The sequence below is a fragment of the Apaloderma vittatum genome, unplaced genomic scaffold, assembly GCF_000703405.1.
Source record: "Apaloderma vittatum isolate BGI_N311 unplaced genomic scaffold, ASM70340v1 scaffold9658, whole genome shotgun sequence".
NCBI lineage: Eukaryota > Metazoa > Chordata > Aves > Trogoniformes > Trogonidae > Apaloderma > Apaloderma vittatum.
In genome coordinates this window covers 42,120-58,838 of record NW_009732404.1, presented here as the reverse complement: position 1 = coordinate 58,838, position 16,719 = coordinate 42,120, and positions in this window count along the sequence as shown.

Below are 16,719 nucleotides of genomic sequence, written 5' to 3'. Positions count from 1 at the left end.
GGAGGGAGGGAGGGAAGCTTCAGTTCTGCTAGAGGTTTTCCAAATCAGTTCATCATCATTAATCTTCCAATGTTATTTCCCTCTCTTAAAGCTTCTTGGTTCATTATTGCCACGAGAAAAGAGGAATCCTTTGTTCAGTAACAAGGGAATTTGTGTCTGTCAAGGCAGCAGCTTTTTGTTCCAAATTCCGTATCTAATTTTGCAGAAAAATATTGTCAGCAAATTGCTTGAGGTATTGCAGTGAAACACAGGGCTTATGTTACCAGTGAACATTCATGCTATTATGTAAATCTTTGCAAAGCTGTATTATCAGAAAAATAAATAAATGGACTGACCAGAAAATATACCTGAAATCGGGATGCAACTGGCACAAAGAAGATCTGGCTAGCAACACAGTAAGGCAATTAGCTGTCTGCTTAAATGACACTTCCATTTCATTATACACAGAGAGTTTAGCTTTATTCATTAATTATTGAAAAATAACTTTGAAGAGAATAATAATGTTTTCCCCATATGTGTAATCTGTGCTTGCAAAGCAAAAAATCCCAGCGGTTCAAAATGGAAATATGTTTTTTGGCATGCCTAGTAGCACTCTTCTGCCAGTGTGTGGAGTACTCTGCATCTGATTTCCTACATCTGGGCTTCCCAGCTGGGTTTGCTTGGCCACCAGGAGCAGCACCTCACTCCATGCGTGTTGCTCTTGATGTGCCATCCAAAGGGACTGGTGCAGTGGTGCCCACGGTGGCATCCACAGTGAACTTTGTGCCACCTTACCCTAGGCTTTGCTTAGCCAGGCCTGAGGCCCAGGTACTCAAAATTATCTGGATTCTAGCTGGAGGCCAATAACTGCAAAAGTTTATTTTTGGTTGCACAAAGATAAATATCACTATTCCAAAGTTTGTATTTTCTCCAGCTTCTGGAAAATAATTCTGTGACCATTTCTCTGTTCCAAATGTTGCTACGTTTATCATAATTGGCATTATATTTAGAAAGTGGGTTGTCATGTTCTAGCGTTTTGAACTGTTTGTCTTCAAGTCTTTTGGAATATTGCACAGATCCCTGAAAAGACCTGGATCTAGAAAAATGAATAAAAAATCTCCAAACATGACTCCTGTGCCACCAAAGCTTCTGAGCTGCATTTGGGTTCTTCTCTGGTTATTTCTTACTGCATGGGCCGCAAAGAGCCTAATGTCCCAAGGACTTCACTAATCCAGTAAAATACTCACTCAGCACAGCCCACATGCTACCAACTGCCTCCCTCAGACATATGGCAATGTTTTTTGCCTATCACTATATAAGGTTAGAGTAGGGCAAAACCACTTTCCCCTCCTGCTCAACGGAATAAGTGTGATAGTTTATCTAAATTAGAACAAAAACAACTTACTCTCAGGAGCGTGATTAATGTGCTGTAACCCAAGTGACTTATAAGAAATGCCAGTGGAGTAGTTGCTTCATTGACTCCACTGTGTTGTGCAGCTGCTGGCTGTGACTTGTGTTTCTGTCTCTTGGTTCAGGTGTGTTTAGAAGCTCCTGCCAAACGTCAGGTATCTCTGTGCATGCAATGAGACGTGACCCTCTAATATGGAGACCAGTTATGACAACTCTCTGTGAAATTCTATGTTGAGTTTTCAGTACGTGTCGCCGTTGACTGGGGTGGAAGTCTCTTGTCTTCTCTAGCAGCAAAATTCTTCCAAGGGCTGCCAGTGCCTCGTCTGCCACGCTGGTTGGCAGAACCAGAGAGATGGCAAGGATGATGTTTGCAGTAAAACACTCACATTGGTTTCCTCCTTACAAACATTTCTTTGCTCTAGTCTTACTTTGAGAAGTCTCATATGCTTCAGAAGTGTTCTCCATAGAGATTGTCACTACTGCAATTTAAATCCTTTTGCTGCTGGAAATTAAGAGGATAATTGCAATAACAATGCTGTGTCATTGGCAGAAAAATATTATCTCGAGATTCAGCAGCCACTGGCAGGGGGCTAGTGGGAAGTGTTTGAATAGCAGGGCAGAAACTGGGCCTTGCTGCCTTGGGCAAGGTCCCTGCTAATTTCTGCACTCACCTGGAACTGTGAGTTGTTGCCTTGTGCTGGGACAAAATAACATTGCCTGGCTGAATGGAGGCTCCTCATTCACAGAAGCTGCATCTCCGGGCCCTGCCAAGCTTCTCCCAGTGCACTTACTGCCTCGATACGGGAAAGAATCAGCACTGCGTGCCATCCTGCCTGTGCAGAGCTCCCTGCCCTTGTGGTGTTTGATCAGACTGTATTGGTGATCTGATGTGTCTGAGCAATGTGCTTGCAAAGGATAGCTAGAACGCTGGAGCCTTACAGATAAACAGAAATTGTAGGGAGAGATTGAAGCTACCATCAGAGCAAACAATGCTGCTGCTGCTGCCCTGGAGAGGAAATGGCACAGTTCTCTGCAGGTTTCATGACTTGGCTCTGCTCCTCCATCACTGTTTCAAATATTTGGTCTTTTACAGCTACTGGGCAGGCTTATTCCTGCAAGCTGTTGGGAACAACATGGTTGTAGATGGACACTGTTATGATTAACAGGGCTTAGGACTGGGTTTGAAGATTTGGATTCTCATTCAGCCAAGGTCTTCCTGCAGAGGGTTACTTAATCTCTCTATGCCTTTGTAGAAAACGATAATGATCCTTTATCTTCTCTGTATAGATCATAAATGATAAGGATGTAGACTTAAGGATGTAAATACCTAGTAATGCAGATTTCCCAGACGTGGTTGGGGTTTCTGGTGGCTACTGTTCTACAAATAAGTAACAGGATGACAATTTCTCTTGCATGGCTATAATGAGATCCTAAACATGATTTTCAAAAGAAAACATTTTGGGGTTCAGTTCTATTTTCTGCATGCTAGTCATTAAGTATGGTAATGTTTTTTACTTAGCGCTGTCCTACTTGAATCTTGAAAACATTATATTCATTGGGGTCTGGGTGGGAGGGGAAGGAAGAGGAGTTGAAACCTAAACTTTTATACTTAATTGGTCATGTATAAGTCTCATAGGTTTTACTCAAAACTCATCATTGGTTTTAAAAGATCTGCTTAACAAGTGTTGGTCTGAAATGCCTCAGGGTAATTAATGTTAATTCTTAAGTGGCCTTGACAGTTCTGCAAGAATTCCTTCTAAAAGAAATAATCAAGGGATAGGTTATTATTTTAGCATATGCAATGACACATTCCAGGAATTAGGGTGCTAGAAACTAGATAAATAAATTGAAAGCAATTTCTTGTAAGATTAAAGAACTTGTGAATGAAAGTTCCTAGATGCCTTTGTAACTAACTGTAGAAAAAATACAATATGACCAGACTCTGCTCTCATATTCAGCCCACAGAGCAAAGTAAAGATGACTGAAAGAAAGTATCTGGTTCCCTTCCCTGTCACTGATAAATATGGACCAAATTAGGAAAGCATTGAAGCATACACTTAGGGGAAAGCTTAAGTGTTTTCATCAGGGCCCAAAGTAGTGAATTAGAGCAATTCTTACCGTTGTTCAAACCACACTAATGTCAGTGGAAAGACTCTCATTAACCTCTGGGGATTTTGCATTGGATCTTTGCGCAAAATTCTGGTTCCTTTGAAGTTAGTGATGAAGCTTCCATTAACCTGTGCCTAGGACTTCATTTATTCTGCAAAAGGCGTGTTCCCGGCGTAAAAAGTGATCACATCCTGATAAAGAAAATTGATGCTATTCACTTAGGAATATCCAGCACTACCAATTAGTATGAAGTTTGAATACAGAAAAAAGCTAATCTAATTACGTGAAAATCCTTGCTGTGTAATAAAATAGAAATGGTTTCTGCATGTGTTACTACAAATGAAAGAGATCAGTATTCAGGAACACGTCTGAATTTATTTTAATATGTATTGAAAATACTTTTTGCTTTTGGCCTGCTTGGTAACCATTGTAGTCTACTTTTACCAGCCATAAAGCTTAATTTGCCCTGTGGTTGTTAGTTGTTTCTCTATTCCTAGTAAGGTTTTGGAGGCAACCTGTTCATATTTTGTAAGGTGTTATAATGAAACCTGGAAGTTCTGTTCATTCCATGTTTCTAAGTCATTTTATGTGAAAACCTGTGAAAAAGAAAAGCAGTCTGAGACTTTGAGGACAGATAAAATTGACCTTCAAAAGTTCAGGAAGAGCTATTGCATCAGCCTGGAAGAACATGGTTAGGGCTAGAATTCGCGAATACAGACTGAAAGAATTGAGTGTATTTAGCCTAAAGAAGCCACGGAGAAGTGATTAAAAACGTACTCTGAATTATCATTTTTCTTCTAGGATGAAAAAAATTTAACTACCAGTATAACGATAGAAAATGTATGAAGGGCTGTAAAATATTACATAGTGAATAGAAAACCTTTCTAAAATGGATCTAGAGATTGGCTAAATTATGGACTTGTATACTAAATTATACTACAGAGAAACTGAAGTACAAATATTCCAAATTTCTTTTAAATTGTATTTTAGAAGTTGGATTAAAATAAGCAAACAAACGAAAACCCCAGGCCAACCAAACAGACAAAAATAGCCAACCCTCAGAGACGAGCATTTTCCACTGGCCAAAGCGCATCTCGAGGATGAGATTTTTTGAAAGCCTGTAAAGCTTTGGTAATCCTAAGTACCTAATAGAAAAAAAAGTGGGGCTTAATATTTTAAAGGGCCTTTAGCTCGTGTTTCCGGGGAAAGCCAGAGGGCAGACTGCAGAGATCTCTAGGAGCAGGATTTGAGGGGACTTGCAGCATGGCCTTCTCCCTTACAGAATATTTGTGGAAGAAGGTGTTGCTGGTGTTGGGAGCCGGTCTGCATCCTCTGCAGGGGTGAGCCCGCATGGCAGCTTGGCTGCCAGCATAGAGCTTCAAATGAGCGTGTTTTATAAAATGCAAGCAATCCGTCAAGTCATGGCATGCTTTGTCTCAATTTTACATACGCTGTTTCAAATAGGACGACACACTTTGCAGGTAACTCGCCAAGACTGCATGAAGTATTAATGCAGCTGCTGAACTGGAAAACTCGTTCGCTCTGTGTTGAGTCACACACCCTGAGGTCTGGGAGCTGCTGAGTGTCATAAGCTGATACTAAATTTGTTAGGAACTGAGGGTACTCAGCAGCCCCTGGGATGCTGTCAGGATGCTATCAGATTCATTTATTTTGGAGGAGTGACTACCTGGCAAACTTCCATGATAGCTTTCTGACTTTCATTACCAGTTCTGAATTTCCTAATGACTGCAATTAGGAAACCTACATCAAAACAGATAACATCCTGTGACATCACATGTTTGGAAACATTCATGCATGTGACTTTGAAACACTGCATGTTTTTTGAAGCTGGTGAACTTTATCTCCCTGTATGAACTGGAGTCTTTTGCACTGAGAGATCTCCCTGTAACTCTTCCTGGTGTGTCTAATAAACTCACAGATGAAGACATAAATGCAGGTCTTGAGAGAAGCCAAACAGCTAAAATAAGGCAGCCAATTAATCTGAAGGCACGTTTACCAATTCGTGAAGTGTTCATGAGTTCCTAAGTACTGACAAGGAATCTGCGTTGAGAAATATTTCTTGCTCCAGGGTATCCATTTGCAACTAAAGTCCTGAACGGCAGCATCTGCTAAACTGCTTCTCAGTGCATCCTCCCGCTTCAACTGAATATTGCTCACAGTTAGTTTTCTTGACCAGGGTACAGTAAGTATATCTAGACTGTATTTCCCAGGGCTGTTTATGAACTGTTAAGTAAAACAACATTAGGAAATGTCAGAGAAAAGGAAATTGCATTTACTTCACGTATTTGCTCGTCACAAATCCATGTTGGCTATTACTCATCTTTGCATCATCTCCTGGTTTCCCACAGGTTATTTCAGCTATTTCTCTGCATACTGAATGATGCATTAATCCCTGGATCCTCCCTTGCTTATTTTCTCACAATCTGAATTCTCACCTTTCTCCACTTCTGCTCTAAAACCTGTACAGCTAGTTCCCTCAGTACTCCTTAGGATATTTTTTTGCTGGACCAAAAGATATAAAACCCTCCAACTTAGCCAAGTATTCTTTGATCTCATCTGATTTCTGTTATCGTTCATACACTAATCTCTGAGCCAGCATCAATTTTGTTATCATTCTGCTCACAACCTTTTAAGTGAGGACTGAGGCAGAAGAAGGGAGCAAATGCTTTGGTCTGCTCAGCATTATTTACTGAGACATTTCTGAGTAGCAGGCTGACTTTCTTTTACCTTCCCCTTCCTACTAATATAGCCGATCCTCTTACTTCATCTTGTGTCTTGTTAGCTGTGCCTCTGTCTTTTGTGGACACACTTCTAGAAATTAGATGAATAGATTATATGTTTTCTGATGCCTCTTGAAGGGACTCAAAGTCTTTGCAGAACACTAGAAATATTCCAGCTGCAGCTTTAGCCATAGTCTGCCGTAAAATCTTATGCATTAACAGTTAGAAGGAATAATAATCAGAGGATCAAGTAGCATTTGATTGCTCTTTTGTGGAATATTTACTGTGATGGTTAGGGTACCATAACAATAACTTGTGAGGCCACTAAAAGACATACCCTTTCCTGCATTTCTGAACAGTGCTTGTAATTCAAGAGAGATACCTATTATACCTTAATATATAGATCAGGCTTACCTAAAAAAATATCCTAGCTTAGACCTTTTTTTTGACAGATTTCACTGATTGGGAGATTTTTGAAAACAGGGTTGGAGTTTTGTTAGGCAGTTTTTACCCTTTCTTTCACATTAGTGCTGTACTTGAAAAAGCTTCTTCAGGTGTTGTCTGTCACCATTATTTTGCTTTTATAATAAGCATTGTAAAGTCAAAACCCCACAATGTTAACACAACAGAAATAATTGATAATGTATACTTAGAAACATTAAAAACTCTTTTCCTAAATGTAATGGTAGCTTACCTGGGACTCAGAGAGACACCAAGTACCTCGTGTCACGAGTGATTGCAGAGCGACTGGCATGGCACAGGCACTGCTCCAGCAGCCGGGCTGCCATTATTTTTCTCATTCTTCTCCCCAAACCAAAGGTGTTGGAAGTTATAAAGTGTTAGATTTTTCACTACTGACGACAGCCGTGTGCTATCAGCCGTTCTGGCCTCTCCCCCTATTGACACCATCTGGATTATTTGGTTATTGTCAACTGTAGAACCAAATGCTGTCTAACTATGAATAGCAGAAAGTCTCTACCCTCCACATGGGCTGATAAAAATGAAAGGTAGCACTATTTTTGTGTTGAGCTGCCTCTGATGAGAGGTGAATTATTTTTTTTAATTATCAATTGTTTTTTAAAGCTGAATGCATCATTTATATGGCCATTGAGAGCAGTATTAGGAGTTAGCATCCAAATCCTACTGAAACTCCTCTGATAGTCTTTTGTGATAATGAAAATGTCTTCTTCCTAAGCAGAAATATTGATAAGGGTGTAATGAAATGATATTTATCTGCTTCTGATTCAGGCTTTGAAGACTTTACCTCTGCCTGCCTAGACAGGTCATCCACTGTGTGTTTGCTGCTACATCTGTCCTTTTAGTAAGGTTATTTGTACATAAATGCTGTTGATTATTTAAATGCAACTTCATTCGACAGTGTGCTTTCAGCTTCTCTGTGGTGTCTAACACCACGTATTTTCATATTTAAATTGTCTGTAGGCTTTTTAAATGTAAAGGTGTTAGCTGCAGATGGAACTGATGTGAAGTTTAGATGTGCTTTATCATCATTACACAAGACCGAAAATAATGTCTATTTTTTACATGTAAGTGTGTGGTTAGTCTCTGTAAATACTAAAGTCTAAATTGTGCTGTTTAAAGAGGAAGGATGACTGACATTCAAATTAGCTGTGTTGGCCTAAATACGAGGTATGTGACTGCTGCTGAAACTTGGAGGTTGGCTACAGCGGTGCTGTGGGGGGTGTAGCTGTGTGGGGGGTGGCGGTGTGTGGGGTGTGTGTGTGTGCACTGATTTGGGCTGCTGCACCTCATCCACCAATGTGGGGGGTGTAGCTGTGTGGGGGGTGTAGCTGTAAATGTGCGTGTTGTGTGCACTGATTTGGGCTGCTGCACCTCATCCACCAAGGACTCTGCTCACGAATGGTCTCCTTCCATGGGGCCGTGTGTGCAAGCATGTGGCCAAGCAGTAAACATCGATCGGTGTGTGTTAGCCCCATGGCTGTGTGACCCCACAGCCTCCTGGGGCACTAGCACGAGAAGCAGTACATAAGGGGAACATTTTGGAAAAGCATTGTAAGACCTACTTGTATTCTTGAAGTTAAAAATGCTAAACTCCAATACAGGAGTATTTGCAAAGAATTGCTTTTGGAAAGAGCTGGCGACACTTGCTGAGAATGTGGGTATGTGGCATTATTGCCTACAACCGCCTTTGCAAGCACCTGTGCAGGTGTGCAGGGAGGGCTTCTCTGCAGCACCTGCACAGTTGGACCTGGAGGATTTGACTTCTGCAAAACAGAAAAAAAAAAATTTATGGGAAAAGGGTCTAGGACTGAATCCAGCAGAAATAATCACCTCCATGAAAATGAGAGCCCTCAGGTACCCCTTGGCTGCTGTTGAAAGGATGATGGCTTTGGGTAATAAAAACCATAGTGCTCTTTCCCCCCTCCTGTTGCCACCCCACTGCTGACATTTAATGCGCAGAACAGGACCTGTGCGTGTGAAATATCACTCCTGTCACTTAGGCAAAGTGACGTGATCGGTGCTGGGGGACAGCGGGCTGTGAAAGCACCAGGCAGTAAGAGTCATCCTTCCCAACTGATGAAAGAAAAGTTAAAAGGGGATGCATAATTATGGAAAGAGGCTTATCAGAGACCAGAGGTGGAAAGAGAGACAAAGCAAGGGCTTGTGTTGAAAGGTGCACAGACTGATGTGAGCAGCCCTACGTGACACCGTGGCTCTTTCATGGCTCTTGTGCGTTCCTCCACTTGGTTACAGTTTCTGTAGCAGGAATCAGGCCCCTCTCCGCTCATCAGACACTGTGTGCTGATTTTAATAGGCAAGATGAAACAGAAGACAGCTCAGTACGGGCTGTAGATTGAGTCATGGTTATTGAATTTGTCCAAGGTACAAAGGTGCTGTTTGCAGCAAAATGAAATAAGTGGGAAAAAAAATCCACAAAGAACAAAGGGACTGGAGCTTAGTATTTGTCACACTCTCAACAGTCTTGCGCTGTCTCTGAAAGATTTATTGCAGAGAAAAAAGAGTAAGAAACATGCTGCAAACTTGCAGCAGTGAACTGCCTGAAAGCAGAAAAAGTTAAAGAAAGTGAGCATTGCTATACTCAACTTCACAAAACCTTTTGGGGGGATAGGTATGTGGAACTGAAAAAAACCCACCCCATAAGTAACAAAGAAACAAAAAAAGGGAAAGGTGAGGGGCAATAAAGGAGCCTTCACAGCCCACGTGAGAACTGTATTGATGTGCTTGCTCTCTTTACGTAGCTGCAGTGCCTGCAGCAGTCGTCGTGTGAGTGTCCATGTAGTGTTGAGTTGGGAGTCATGCCTCCAAGCCCAAGATTCCTACCCATCTGCTTGCGTATACCTCCGAACCTTTTCTACTTTTTGATTTTTCTACTTTTTGAAAGATATTTATGGAAGTACTTAAGCATCTGAGGTTTGGCCTGCCTTTTTTAGCTGTTAAGAACAGGAATAGTTTTCTGTCTGCCGTAGGCACCTGTGATGATGAATAAGTGACAGGTGATTAGCTGCTATAATAAAGGGAGATAGGTAGGTGCTTCCATGGTAAGTAAGATTGTTGTGATAGGTTGAGGACATAGGCACAGCAGGACTTGTAGGCAGAAAGGCCGTGTAGGAAATACTCTGTATAGTTACTTTATATGAGTACTCCAGACTTCTGTGCAGTCTGCCCTTAATTTGGCCTTTATGTAGGCTATTAAATCTTTTATGAAGCATTTACGTCAAAAGAAAATGACAATATTGAAAGAAATTGGGACAGAAATCAAATGAGAGGTACTTAGAGATGAACACTTTGCCCTCTCTTCTTTAAATGGGTATCTAATCAACCTCTCCTAACCCTTACCTTTCAATTTCTGAGCTGTGGTTACTTTTCCAGAAGCAAGCAGCCATAGGTAGAAGACTCTTGGGCAGGTGCGTGCCTTTGCTTTGTGCCTGTAGGGATTCAGCATCTCTAGAGTGACCCAGCAAGCTCCTGTCACCCACATGTGCCAGCCATTGTCAGCTATGCAGTATCAGCTTTTGTTTCAGTTGTTGCCTGGAATAGGTAGAAATGAATAAGCTTTATCAGAAGGGAATAGAAGAATGAGAAGCCAGCTAGACAAGGGAGGTCAACTTTTTTCTCCCTCTCTATTGAGTCTTCCACATGAAGCATGGTCATCCCTGATTAAGGCACAGACTGCCAGAGTGCCGTGGTGCTTCCCAACTCTGTTGCCAAAGCGACGAAATCAGATCCTCTGGTTATGAATGAAAAAGAATGGTTTCCAGCTTTTCTGATAATTTAGAATGCGTTTGGTTCCATGGTCCAGGCCCCACAGCTGAGTCCTGATCTCATTGGCAGTTGCTGACTCCCTGTCCCAAGGCTCTGAAAACACCGACCCGAGGGGTGTCCTTGGCTGGGGAGGGAGCTCATAGAGGCAGATGCGGTGCTAACCTTTAGGAATTGCCCTTGGCTGTGCTTGAAACTGCTTTAACTTGACAGATCTGCTCTCAGCCATCCAAAGACTCATTCATTTGACTTGATGCTCCACTACAAATCTGTATTTCTGTGCTTTCCCCCTGGGCTACTGAGTCTTTCTGGTTCAGCACAGTCCTCCAACACTTGTGCCCAGACGCATTTGCACCAAAGCAGTTTCAGAGGGTTTTCTGTTGTTGTTTTGGTGCAAGTTATACGTATTTCTTTTCAGAGCAAAAGTTTGATATTCAAATTCAACTATTGCAATTTTTTTACTGATATAAATTAAAAGCTAACTGCTAATTTTCCAAAACAACTGTCTCTATCTCGGACTGCATTGGAGTAATAGGAGAATCAAACTAGTCCTGTTGTTATAGCACTAATTTTTGTCAGTAAATCAGCTGTAACTGTGTTTCTGTCTGGTGTGTTGTTTTTATTCCAGTATTATAGATCTGAAATACCCTGTTCTTACTCCAGGGAAGCAAATGACAATTCAGCTATACTCTAACTTCTAGTGAAATCTTTTCTTACTGAGCCATCGCACTGTTGCTCACTGGTTAAATGCAGTTAGTGAGACATTTGCTGTGTGCGTTTCTCAAGCTGTCATAGCTTAATGCAAACGGAGGCTTGAAAAATGGAGAAAATACAGCTCTGATGGTTTTATTTCTTAACCCTTCTGAGAACAGCAAAGTTGGGTCGCATTTTCTTTCTATGACATTGTACAATCACTGTACTGCTGCGAGTAGCGTCTGACTTTCCCATCTTCATTGCCCTCACAATGTTAGTAGAGGAGGTGAACGTAAAATAACTTCAGGAGCCTTTTCGGTAAAATGTCAGCTACTGATAGTGTTTTTCCTGCAAAAGGCAGGGTCTGGGTTAATAAAATTATTTAGAAATATTTTTTGCTAGATTAAAAAAAGGGGAAAAGTCTAAAAGTTTTCTTTTGATATTTCAAAATGCTGGTTTTATTTCCTTGTGGGTAAGGAAGTGATTAGAAGTGCAAGGAGATGGCTGTAAAAGAAATGTCTCCAGTGAAATGTGAGAACTGTGGAAGAGCTGAAATAAATATAAATTTCTGCAGCTGAAGACTAAACATCTCTATCTTGGATTTGCACTGGCTGGTCAGTGAGTTACATTTTTATAGGGGTATTATAAAGGGAAAGCGTCCATTATACTTTAGAGGTTTAATTTATCTTTATGATCGTGACTATAGTTGTATAATTAGTTTCTAAGCAACTTGAGTACAAACAACTTCAATCTCTGCTGGATCTTTCTGAGAAGTATTTAGGGGTTTTTTTGTGTGTAGGAAGAGTACAGTGTAAAAAAAAAAACCACAAAAAGAACCCCCAAAAAACAATGAAAATTTCCACCAGCCTCTCAGACAGATTAGATTCACAAGTTAACGGCTCTCTCCAGAGTCTTGTGCTTTTTTTACTTGCCAATAATTACATTTTTCAGGTTCAAGTCAGATTTCATGCCGTCTCGGATGATGAGAATCTGCAAATACATTCCACTCACAAAAACCTTCCTAGAAATCGTCAATGTAAATATGACATATCTCCAACCTTCAGGCTATGACCTGAAGTTCCTCTTTGTTGGATCTCATTATTTTTAATGGTATTTAGTTATTTTTTTCATGTAGGCAAAACAAGCCTGTACAAGAAGGCCGAGAACCCCTCTTTGGTAAAAGGGTGTCTGGAAATTTGACTGCTGTGCTGGATCTGCATTTGCTCTTCCAGTTCCCATTTGAAGATGTTACACGATATCTGCCCATAAACTTCGTGACAGGCACACAATTATTTTTCTTTCCCCTATTAACAGTGCCTTTCTAGCAGAAGTTTCTTACACAATTAAGATTTCATTATTCTTGCAAAATGTAATGCGATACATTAGTTTGCATAATAGGAAGTATTATCACACTGTAAATAATTGAAGAAACCATAAACTACAGTTGACAATCTAAATGAAGCAAGTACATTTTCTGATGTTTTTTCCGTGAGTTTCCTTGCTGAATTTTGCAAATTAGCAAGTAATTTGTAATGGGTATCCTGAACATTTTGTGAATTAGTGAGGATCCATTGTAATTAGATTTTTTTTTTCAAAACCAATTAACAAGTGAGAATGACCTCATTATTTACTTAGAACTATTCAGAAAAAAAAAGCATAATTTTATTTGTACTGCATTTTTTTAACATTTTAATGCTTTTATTTGCTCCTAATAAAAGAATTTGCACCAAGGCAAGGAGAAAAGTAATGGTGAAATCCAAAGGTACATTGTTTCCTGGTACATAGGTAGACACCTTCTATTATCAAAGGTTTTTGGATCAGACCCAATATCATATATGTAGCATTCTACAGAGCAGGAAATTAATTCTGCTTTCTGCAGATGCAGTCTAGTGCCTTCACCATAAGATCATTCTTTTTCTCCATGTCTTCATACACATCACACTAGAATAAATTTAATTTCCATTTTAATTTAAGTGCAACTTTTTTTTTAATTTCTTTTTCATTTCATAGTAACTGAATTGTAATAGGAATGAAATCTCATGAAATTTTCTACCCTGTCCAAGGACATCTCTAGTTTTGTTCTTTTTTTTCTGCAAAGAGTCTTATGATAAGAGCAAACCCTTGTTTTCCTTTGCTGTTGCTTCATAACGTCAAAGGGAAAAGAGATTTGGCTGCTGCATATTCATGAATTACTATAGGAGACTGGATGAAGTACTTGGCAGAGATTCATGTAACAGCTGAGATGTTGACTTCTTGGCTAGCACAAGAATAATATGGACACTACACCGGTTTGCACAGCAGGTCTGCAGTCACCAGCACTGAGAGTAAGTATTTTCCATCACTTCAGAATAGAGGGGTCGGTCATTTCCTTCCGTCATATTGCTGTGCCCTAGGACGCCGAGTGATAATTGGAATCTCTGGGTGCTGAAGGACTGGTGATCTTTATGTGAAAGATGTGACCTGTGTTTGAGGTGTAGCGAAGCTTTTCAAGTAGAAATTCATCTGTTAGCACTGGAAGGCCACGACCAGCTGATGGTTCCTGTTACTCATTTACAAGCTCCTTCGTGGATGCAAGTCTCTCCTGCGTTGCTGCATAAAAGCTTTTTTTTTTTTTCTTTTTGATCTGATTTTATTTCCCGAGACCTATAATGAGATGAAGTCCTAGGGATTTTATATGCATTATTCAGCTGCAGAAGTATTCTCCTTTAAGCAAGGTATTCTCTTCCTCTTTGTATTTCGTTCTTTTCTATTTATCCTTTGCAAAATACATGTTTTGCTGTTTAATTGTAGTTCCACAATTGGTGTGTGTCCTCCTTTCTGCACTGCTTTTACCTAGTTCTTATCTTCTTGAATTTTCTACCATCTTGAACAAATCAATGGAAGAGTTCAAAACAGAGATGCTTTGAAGTTTACACGCAGTTTAGCCTGATGATGGGTCCAAGCTCAGACAAGCTCACTTAATAATCGAAACAAACTCGATGTTGCTTAGGCAGACACCAGCAGGAGTGGAGAGAGCCCAGGTGTTTGCTGGAAATACTTGGAGCTGCCCCAGACCTGGATTCATGTCCTCACCAGGAGCTCTGTGGCTGAGAAGCACAGCTGCTGAAAGCTATGTTTTCAGTGGTACGATTTAGGTAATTTAACTAACACGCTAATTCTGACCACAAAAATCCAGAAACAAATTACAGAAATCTGTGGTGGATCTGGTCTTCCCAAGTCAGTGTCTATAAGAACTAGCGTAATTGACAACAAGGAAAAATCATAGGAGGCTGCATAAAATTGTAAAATAGGGCAGATGCATATAAAAAAAACTAACCCAAGCTAGAGCAAATCGAACCATGACTGCTGTAGCATTTAACATGTTTAATTACAAGCTGACTTAGTGACATGGTTTCTTTGCTTGAGAATTCCTTAAACAACGGGCTACATCCAAACGTCTTGCACGTTTTAAATGTTGGATTTTTTTTTCTAGTTTGTTTGCTGGTGGGTTTTTTTCTCCTTTTTTTTACAGCTTAACTTTTCTAGTGGGTACTACAGATAATTATTTTCTTTTTCCTGTATTCTCTGAAACACTATCAAGAGTTCTAAGTGGTTTTGGTGGTAAAGAAATTCACTGAGTACATTAGTATTGGTAGCAGCTGTAAGCCTTGCCCAGATTTAGGAAGGAATAACAAGAGGCTTGAAAATAGCTACTTGCATGACATATCTAGTGTCTGGCAGAAAATTCTAGTAATTTTCCACTCTGATATACACTTACGAATTAGATATATCGTATCTAATTCTATCCAGAGTTAACCAGCTCTGGACCACTTCTTGCTCTGTGTATAGGTCATGTCTGGCTTAAATAAGAGGAGGGGGAAAAAGGAACAAATTAACCATAAAGTAATATTTATGTCGTCCCATTTTCCGAAACAGAATATTTTTTAGCTTTAGTAGGAAGCTTAAATTGAGTGGCAAGCATTTAAAATACTTCTTTCTGAAACATGAGTTTTTAAAATCTGAGCAATGCATGAAAATTTTGAAGACAGGAAAAAGTGTTTCAGTTCTGTTTCAGAGCTCCAAATTTACTCCTGTGATTGTTCTGACTGTTCTGATTTTCAGAAGGAAAAAACCCCAACCCTCAAGAACTTTGGTGCAGGATTTGTGTGTCTCCTTGTACCACTAAGCAAACCAAGAGATTTGTCATTAAATTAATTTGCAAATATTTCTGAAGTAGCCTGTTGATGAGATTTCTCATTACTGAGTAACTGGTAAGGCCCTTAAGAAACGTATCACTGAAAATAATCCCTTATATTAGTTGTTTGTGTGACTGAAGGAACCTATTGACAGAATTTACACTCAGTCTAAATATTAAGTGGGGATACCTGGGTATGGATTTGTGTATAAGAACAAGATTTCCTCAGGCTTACTGCTTTTAAAAAGAGATTTATGCTTCTCATGTCACAGTGATAATAGTGGCAGTCTCTTCCCTCTTCTCTGCAGGAATAGCTATCAAAGATGAAAGTAACTTTGTAGGCTGGCATGAACTTACTTCCTTAGTTCTGTGCATGATAGTATTTAATTAGGCAATTCATTGTGGTGGTAACTAGCTTTTCAATTAACCGTTTTTAAAAGCTTTCTCACTTCCTCTAATTACTTTAATTTCTTAGTGAAGGAATAAATCTTAACAGACAGTAATTCATTCACCTGAATTTTTGAGTGCTTAAAAATTTGTAGAAAACCCAGAAAGCAATATGCAGTGGATGAAATCTTAATGACCACTCTGTTTCTTATGCAAATCGCTTGTGATTAGGAAAATTAGGTGATGCACAGTGTCATGTGCGGAATTTCTACTTGATCTTGCTCTTCAGGAGAGTGAATTATGAAACATGTCGTCATGTTTTATTAACCTGTGGAAATCACATAGGGATTAATAAGTTACTAAGAGATGCTCCAGGTATTACTATATGACACATATGTATTCAAGAGTTTGGAACAACCATAGATGTTGTAGAGATCTATAGGTGAGGGAGACTGCTCAGACTCTGTAGTAACTGCTTAATCACAAATCCATCAAACACTTAGATGTTTTATACACTATTTAAGTAGAATCCTAACTACCACTTTTTCTATTCTAGTTCTGTCAAAGTATTTCCATTGTTTCTGCTTTCAGATATATGTAACAGCTTAATTACTGTTTTGCAAAAAGGAACATTTCAGAGGAGGTGAAACTAAAACCAAGTGTTCTGATCCCATTGGTTAGTGCAGGGGAGGAAACACCTCTGGAGATATTCAGATAATTATTAGTTCATGGTGATCCAAAGAGCCAGGGTCCACCTTGCACTGGCCATAAAGAGAATGTCATTAATTCTTTCATTTTTTGTTTTAACTTATAGTTCTAGTAATTAGTAATATAGCTTGTCTTTTTGGTAGGTTGTAATAGGGAGAGTGGAGAACACAGGGACCTGGTACCAGGATATGCAAACTAGAGCTAGTTGGAAATGTTTTAGTGAGATAGATTTTCCTCTGAAAATACATCTTGAAGGGT